We start from the raw sequence: 8791 nt of genomic DNA on the forward strand, positions 1-8791 counted from the left end.
TCTCTCTCTCTCTCTCTCTCTCTCTCTCTCTCTCTCTCTCTCTCTCCTCACTCCCAGGAGACATTCCTATGGAGAAGACACATGGAGAGAGGTTGATGGGGCCAGACCTCTGGAGCCAGAGAAGCCACGTGGAGATGCCTGCCAACACTGAGATATCTACAGTGCCACTGGATCCACAAGACTTCCCACCCACTGGCCTGTGATCTTCCTGTATTCAACGTTATTGCATGTGTTTCATGTGTCTGAAGAGGACTTTATAGATTGGTATCGGATATATGGGTTAATATAGGACTTATGCATTTGATCCGAACTGGGCTGGGATGTTTTCCCAATATTCAGTTGTTCTTGTATATAAAGCTCTTTTCTTTTGCATCTGAATTAAGTTGTTTAATATTGAAAGTAGCAGGGACTACCAAAAGGACAAATAAATATGTCTTAGAGCAAATACAACCAGAGTGTGCCTTGGAAGCGAGGATGGTGAGACTTTACCTTACGTATTTTGGATATGAGACCAGTCCCTGGAAAAGGACATGCTTGGTCAAGTAGAAGGGTCAGTGGAAAGGAGAAGACCTGGATGAGAGGGATTGACTCAGTGGCTGCAATAACGGGTTCAAACAACAATTTTGAGGATGGCAGAGGTCTGAGCAGTGTTTTTACAATAAAAAGCATAGGGGGCTATGTCTGACCTCTGGCTTCCCTATTGCCATGAGGCAGGAGTCAGACATGTCTCCACTCTATCCTTCTTTACCTACTCTGACACCAACAATTCCTCCCATGACACTCTACTTCTATGGGGTTCTATAATTTATTGCAATGGCTATACAACTCACAGGTAATATAATTATGAGGGTTTTATTAAGGAAGTTAATAGGTTACCACAAGTCACAATCAATAGCCAGTAAGAATATAGTTATTGGTCCACAACAACATCGATCCTCAGTCAGGAATCAAGTCTCTCTCTCTGGTCTTCAGCCTCATAGCCACATGGTCCCTTGGCCTTTCCCTTACAGTCCCATCATCTTGGTGCTGTACCTTTTGCTCTGTTCTATAGTCTCTGTGCTCTGCTTTGGCCCCTGCCATGTCAGACAGAGATCTGGAATGTGCTTTTCCAGTGGTCTTAGGCTTTTTTTCTTTCCTGCATCCTTGTAGTCAGGGGAGCAGGCAGTACTGAAAACTCACCAATGTCCTCTGTTAGGTGTCACACACGTCCTACTTGCATAATCCTCCCAATCATTTGGTGGGAGTCCCAGAAACACTGGCATAAAAGCCATACTAAGAAATTTTACTCCACCACAGTTGTGTTTGTTCTACATATGGTCACTGTGAGTTGCAACCAACTCAATAGTAACTAACAACAACCACGATTCTGAAAGCAAACCCAATGAAATAGACATTTTATATGTTTGTTCTCCTAGTTGAACTCATTGAGGTTTACTACTTTGCTTAGTATTATGCAGCTAGTAAATTATTGAAGTCAGATTTGAAATTTAGCATGTTGTCTTCTCATTTGCATTTATACAGTTCTCCAGGTTTCAGAACATTTTCATAATTTTCTTTGGTTTTCACGATAACTTTATAGCTTTGTGAGATAGACAGCATTATTTCTATTTGTATGGGGAACTTGAAACTCAGAGGAATTGTTTTTTTTTAATTAAATAATCATTTTATTAGGGGCTCATACAACTCATTACAATCTGTACATACGTCATTTGTGTCCAGCACATTAGTACATATGTTGAGTTCATCATTCTCACAACACCCGCTTTCCACGTGAGCCCTTGGTGTCAGCTCATTTTCCCCCTCCCTCTCCGCTTCCCCCTCCCCCCTCCCCCTGATAATTTATAAATTATTATTATTTTATCATATCTTACCCCATCCAACATCTCCCTCACCCACTTCTCTGCTGTCTGTTCCCCAGGGAAGAGGTTTTCTTATATACATATGAGTGTCTATGAATTTGTTTCTCTAGTCTACCCTGACTAACACAGTGAGAAAAAGAAGTTGTGCTGTGGAATTTTTTTCCCCATCAAAACAATATGCCAGCTCATTCTGGGAGGATATAGCAAGGACTGTCCCATGAGAATTTTGTTGGGAAAATTTTCCTCTTCACCCTACACCCATCTTGACCCCCCCAGGCTTTTCTTTTTCTGCTTCCAAAACTAAAAGGCCATTTACAAGGAATATGATTTGAGTTGATTGATGATAACAAAACTTCCATGTGGTATAGATTGAATAGTGCACAGTTCTTTAGGGGAAGGGCTGAAGCACTCATAAATCTAAGAGCCAGGGTGCTGTAGTGGACTATGCATTGAGCTGCTACAACAGGCCAGCAGTTCAAACCCACCAGTCACCACCCCTGCCACCACCCAGGCGAAAGATGAAGCTGTTTGCTTCAATAAGGACTTAAAGTTTCAGAAGGCTTCTCTAAACTCAAAGCCATTGAGTTGATTTTGATGCACAAAGGCCTTATAGAACGGGGTAGAACTGCCCCAGTGGGTTTCAGAGATTAACCGTCTACGAGATAGTAAAAACCACATCTTTCTCCCTTGGAGAAGCTAGTCCTTTTGAACTTCTAACCTTTTGGTTCCCAGCCCAGCGTGTGATCAAGAGGGGTAGAGAGATGAACATGCTGCCTTCAGCAACGTAGAGACTTAGGTAGTGGATATATCAAGAAATAATCGCTTGGCTGTGTTATGTGTCTGTTTAACAAAGTTTTGTGTAATTTTCTAACAACTATTTTGGACTTACCCTCAAAGGTGATGCCCAGGCTCTGTCCAAACAACACCCTGATCTGTAAGATCGTACCTTCAAGCCCAGATGGCTTCTCTGGGGCTCTTTCTAGCTGAGGTCACGTCTTTTTTCTGAGAGAAGTCTGACACTAGCTATTGGGAGAGTAAATCTTGTACTGCGTTATATGATCGTCGAGATAAAAGAGAACAATGGTCAGCCCAGGCATCTTGGGAACAGAGCTCTAGAACCTTAAGGATGGGCAGATGGGCAGTGTCGGGGAACCTTGCCAGGAGGGATAGAAGCAGCAGCGAAGAGACACTGTCCCTTGTCTGTGGGAGAAAACACCCATTGACTGGGCTAAGGCTGAGTGGCAGAGTTGAAGAAGCAAAACAGCGTATGTGTGTTGGTGGCTGAAGGGCCAATAACGTGAGCATCTCTGTCATTAGCTGGAGATCTTCACATATAATTAGTAGAAACTGTGGAAGTCTCATTAGTGGGTATATTGATCATGTAGGTAAGTTGTATACTCCTACAAAGAGCTATGGTAGTACAATGGCTAAGAGCTTAGCTCCTAACCTATAAGCCAGTGGTTTGAACCCCTGAGCTGCCCCTGGGGAAAAGATGTGAGAGGTGGCGTCCATAAAGACCACAGCCTTGGCAACCCCACAGGGTAGCTCTCAATCAAGCTGAGGGCAATGGGTTTGGGGTCTACCACTACGTCACTCTTTCACTACAACTTCAAACGATGTCTGAGGATGTTTATGCTGGATGTGATAGAAATTACCCCACGCCCCATTCAAGGAAAGCATATATCCCAATAGACTTTCTTGGAGATCAGGGAACATTGCTTATAATGTAAATATAACATTTCCAGTGCATTAACATGTGTGATTTAAGCAGAAGAAAGCACTTTATAATTTAGTATATTGAAAATAAATTGGACGGAGGATCCATTTTCTTTGCAGTTAATTTGTAGTTTTAACTGAACAGCCTTGACCCCCAGGGGACGATCCTTTGGAAGCCAATTCTTACTCTTTCCCACTTAGATTTTGTAGTTGTCGTGGCTTTTTGTCACCCAGCCAGAACCAAGTCCTTAGTGGGCGCGATCTGCTGTCCCCGAGAAGAAGGGGGAATCTGGTGATCCGAAATGTGACTTCCTGCTGGTCTGTGGAGAAGCCGCCCTTCCTCTCAACGGTGCTGCTGGCTACGACTGCACAAGGGTGGGGTGTCCGAATGGGGGCAATGAGTACATATTCTTGGCATGCTCAGCGACACAGGATAAATAAATATACGCCTATATACACATAGAATACATGTGCACGCATAAGTTAATGCATATCTGCTACATTGAAAGTGTGGATCATAGCCCGAGGAAATTCCTTAGATGGGAATTTAAGAGGGAAAACCGTTTTGAGTTACTTTAGAAACAATATTTACGTATTAAAAGGTACCGCTAATTACAACACTTTCTGGTTTCTTATGAGAACAGGCCATGGACGCAGCAGCATTTAACAACACCCTATCCACTTCGTTTTTTGTTAACCCATGCATTTGACAGTCATCCATTTTTGAAACATAGTTTATTATTCTGAGTGGTCACTTCCCTCCCCCTTGAGTTAAATCCAGGGATTCAAGTTTTTAGCTCTACTTTCTCACAGTGGCCGCTCTCATTTTGGACAGTGGCTCCGTTTCCTACAGAAAAGTGCAAGCCGCGGTTCAAAGGGCCTTGGAGGAGAGGATGGAGACGTCCGGTTCCTCGTGACTCCGGCACCCGGGCGTCTCTCCCGTTACCGTTACCTGGTTTTCTCCCCTCCTGTTCCTCTTTCTTCTGCTCTCACTGCCAGCCTTGCTTGCTTATCTGTGCCGCCCCGCCCCATCCTTCTTCTGCCTCGCTCCTGGTGAGAACAGTCACACCAAGGGACCCTCCTTCAGTCCCCTTCCCGAGTGAGGCTTAAAGTACAGTTTAGTCACAAGGAAGGGTTTAGGGTCAGTTAGGCGTGTGTTTGAGTCCGGGACTCACTACTGACTAGCTATGTGACTGTAGACAAATTGCTTCACTATACTAGCATCCATGTCTTCTACAGAATTAGCTCTTAGGTTTGCTGTGAGAAGGACCCTATCGACTTGGTCATGCCAGCATACCCAGCTTCCGCAGCATACCCAGCTTCCCCAGCATACCCAGCTGCCGCAGCATACCCAGCTTCCCCAGCATACCCAGCTTCCCCGGGTGAGATTTGAAGTCTTCATCTCTGAGCAAGAGAGCCGGAAGACCCAGCTACCAGCCATGCCTCAGCCAGTCCCCACGGCCTCACAGGGGCTCCTTGGCAGTTGGATCTTGTGTGTGGATGTTAGTCTGTTTAAAAAACAAAGCAAAACAAAAACACTTTAATAAACACTCTTTTTAAAAAATCGTTTTCTTAGGGGCTCATACAACTCTTATCCCAGTCCATACATACATCAATTGTGTAAAGTGCATTTGTACATTCACTGCCCTCATCATTCTCAAAACATTTGCTTTCCACTTAAGCCCCTGGCATCAGGTCCTCATATTTTCCCCTCCCTCCCCCCTCCCCCCTCCCTCATGAGCCCTTGATAATTTATAAATTATTATTTTGTCATAGCTTGCCCTATCTGACCTCTCCCTTCACCCACTTTTCTGTTGTCCGTACCCCAGGGAGGAGGTCACATATAGCTCCCTGTAATCGGTTCCCCCTTTCCAACCCACTCTCCCTCTACCCTCCCAGTATTGCCACTCACACCACTGGTCCTGAAGGGATCATCCACACTGGATTCCCTGTGTTTCCAGTTCCCATCTGTACCAGTGCACATCCTCTGGTCTAGCCAGACCTGCAAGGTAGAATAAACAGTCTTTTAAAGAAAGAGAGAGCGGGGGAGGGGGGAAAGACAGCCTTAGAAACATTAGATGGGGCCATTTCATCTTGTTGCACGTAGATAGGGTCGCTATAACTCCAAACCAGCCCCGGGGCATCTAACAGGTGACAGTGGTATTTCTAGATGCTTGGATACATTGATGAACTAAGAGAGCTTCCTGCCTTTAGGAACATCTAGAAGGGGGAATCTCACATTCTAGAACAACACAATAACAACAAAGACAATCTCACAGTTCATTAAAAGGTAATCCGTGTAACAGAAAATGTAAGTATCAATCAGAATCAGGAGAGAATCAGATATGCCAGGATAATGCTAACCAGTCAGAACAAATAAAATGTCCAGGAGGGAGGGGACTTGGTGAAAACTATAACTTGGGAAAGAGTAGTTCCGTAGAGTGAGTGGTTAGCGCCAAGGACAGCATCCTCGGCATGTTTGAGGAGCAACAAGGAGGCTGCTGCTTCTGGGGCAGAGGGAGCATGGGGAGGGTAGGTGGAGTTGCAATGAGACCCAAAGGCTAAGAAAGACCTTAAAGACCATCATAGAAACTTTGGTTTTAACCCTGAATGAAAGAGAGAACCCCCTAGAGAGTTTCAACCGAGAGTTAAGCTGATTTAACTTTATTTTAAAAGGCTCAGTCTACCCACCATGATAAGGACAAACCAGGGTTTCTCAACATTAGAGCTATTGACATTTGTGAGCAGATATGCTTTTTGCAAAGAGGGCCTTCTTGTACATTGTTGGATGTTTCAAACATCTGTGTTTTCTACCCCCAAATGACATACCAACCCTACCCATAGTCATGACAATCACAAATGTCTTCTGACATTACTGGATTTTTTCTAGGTTGAGGAGGAGTACAAATTAGGACCCAGTTGACATAAGGAGGAGTTGATGGATGCTGTATGGAATGTGAAGTTAGAGCCAAACAGAGTTTCTGATGGATTGGATGTGGGGTCTGAGACAAAGAGGGGTATTAAGAATGACTCAGAAGTTTTGGCCTGAATAGTTGGAAGGTTGTAGTTCCTTTCAAAATGGTATGGAATGCTATTGGGAACAACAGATTTGAGAAAGCAGCAAAGAAGTTCAGGGATTTAGCTTGTATACGTTGAATTTGGGATGCTGTAGTGTTCATTCAAGTAGGGAAGTCAAGTAGCCATTTTATAAAGAAGCTAAAAACAACAACAACAAATAAGCCAATTAAAAGGTGGACAAAGAACATGAATAGACAATTCAAAAGAAAGACACTTGAATGGCTAGCAAACATGAGAAAATGCTTAAGATCAGTAGCCATCTGAGAGATGCAAATCAACACAACAAAGAGGTACCACCTTACGCCCACAACAACAGCCCAATTCAAAAAAACAGAGAAAAACGAATGTCGAAGAAAGTGTGAAATGGCTGAAACTTTTACACACTGATAGTGGGCTTGTAAATATATACAACCATTGTAGAAAGTGATATAGCACTACCTAAAACATCTGGGAATAGAAATACCATATGACCCAGCAGTACCTTGAATGGGCATGCATCCCAAATCAATGAGACAGAACATGAACAGATGTATGCTCTTCCACGTTACTGCAGCACAGTTCATGATAGCAAGAAGCTGGAAACTGCCCAAAGGGTCCCAGTAGGAGAATGGATAAAGAAACTCTGGTACAGACACACAATTGAATGCTCTGCCTCCCTGAAAAACAGTGATGAAATCATGAAATATCTCATAGCATGGATGGGTCTGGAAACCAAAATGCTGAGTGAAGTTAGTCAATCACAAAAGGAAAACTATTGTATGAGTCTACTACTATAAGGAAAAACACCAAGACGAAGGCAGACTTCTGTTTTCAGTTCATACAATCTTCTAATCTTGTCTCCCAGGCAGAGAGGTAGAGACCTTGGCTCGAGCCCACGAAGTATCTATCACCCCCTTTCTATGTACATCTTAAAAACCACGTTGGCTGCAGAGACCTCACCTCAGCTGGGGTGTCTTTCAAGATGAGGGGAGAGAGAGAGAAGACCATTCGTTTGCTGCCATGCAACATTGTGCTAAGGCCACTCCAAATTAACAGACGCTCCAACGAGAGTCATCAACGAACTTTACTGGAAATTTAAATCAATACGTGGAGAGTGGGGCCATGTAAGTCTCAGGGAAGTGATTGTATTACTGTTGGTGAGTAAACAGGGAGGAGAAAACTCCCATTTGGAAAACAAAACAAAACAAAACAAAACACGTAACAATATACATATAGAACCCACAGGGAGAATATGCCTGGTCCTATGTTCATAATTCCACACTTTTGACCTAGTTTCTCTCCAGCCCTTAGTGCCCCCAGGCCATGTGTTATAGACTACTGGAACTTTAGACTTTGTCCTTAAGAGGCACACAACATCCACCTTTGGACACACCAGAACGAGTCGATGTGGAAACTCCACTCAATGAACTAGCCTGTACTTCAAACTCAGCTAGAGCAGATTTAGGGAACTGACATATGCCCTTGGACTTAAGACTGAAGCACCCTCGTGTGAGAAAAAGCAGATGACTTATCCCAAGGTTATGGAATTGGCTGTTGTTAGATTTTGGTTCAGATCCCTTGCTTTGAGGGTGCACAATGAATGATGGCCTGTAACTACCATATATTAACTATTTTAATGCCCCCCTTGCTTTCTTATGGAGAAAAGCAGGCTTTCTACTCCTATAACGAGGTGCTGTCCCAGAAACTCACAGGGGATATTTACCCTGACCTGTAGGCTTGCTAATAGTGAGCATCAATTCAATGACTTATGAGGGTTGTTTTTTCCCTCTCTCTCATGACATTCATTAATCTTGTAGGCATGTTTCTGGCTTTGTGAATGAGTGTTTTTGAAAGTTTTGTCCTATTCGCCAATCCCCATTGTTTGTGTAAACAGGGTCCAGTCAATTAATTTAATCTGTGTAAGTCAACAGTTTATGTATTGCATTTTGAACCCAGCCTATACCTGTACAATTTCCTTTTCTCAAGAGTGTTTAAAATTCTATACCACTGGCTAAATTAACGAGAGTATCCACACAGAAACGCTGAAGACAAATGTGTGCATAAGTAAGTGTGGTGAAGAGGGCTAATGGTGCCCAGCTATCGAGACCTATAGCGTCTGGGGACTTAATGGCTTGAAAGTAAACAAGCAGCCATCTAGC

This window comes from Echinops telfairi, unplaced genomic scaffold (genome assembly GCF_000313985.2).
Source record: "Echinops telfairi isolate 266 unplaced genomic scaffold, ASM31398v2 ScPeMD7_7424;HRSCAF=8462, whole genome shotgun sequence".
NCBI classification, from domain to species: Eukaryota; Metazoa; Chordata; class Mammalia; order Afrosoricida; family Tenrecidae; genus Echinops; species Echinops telfairi.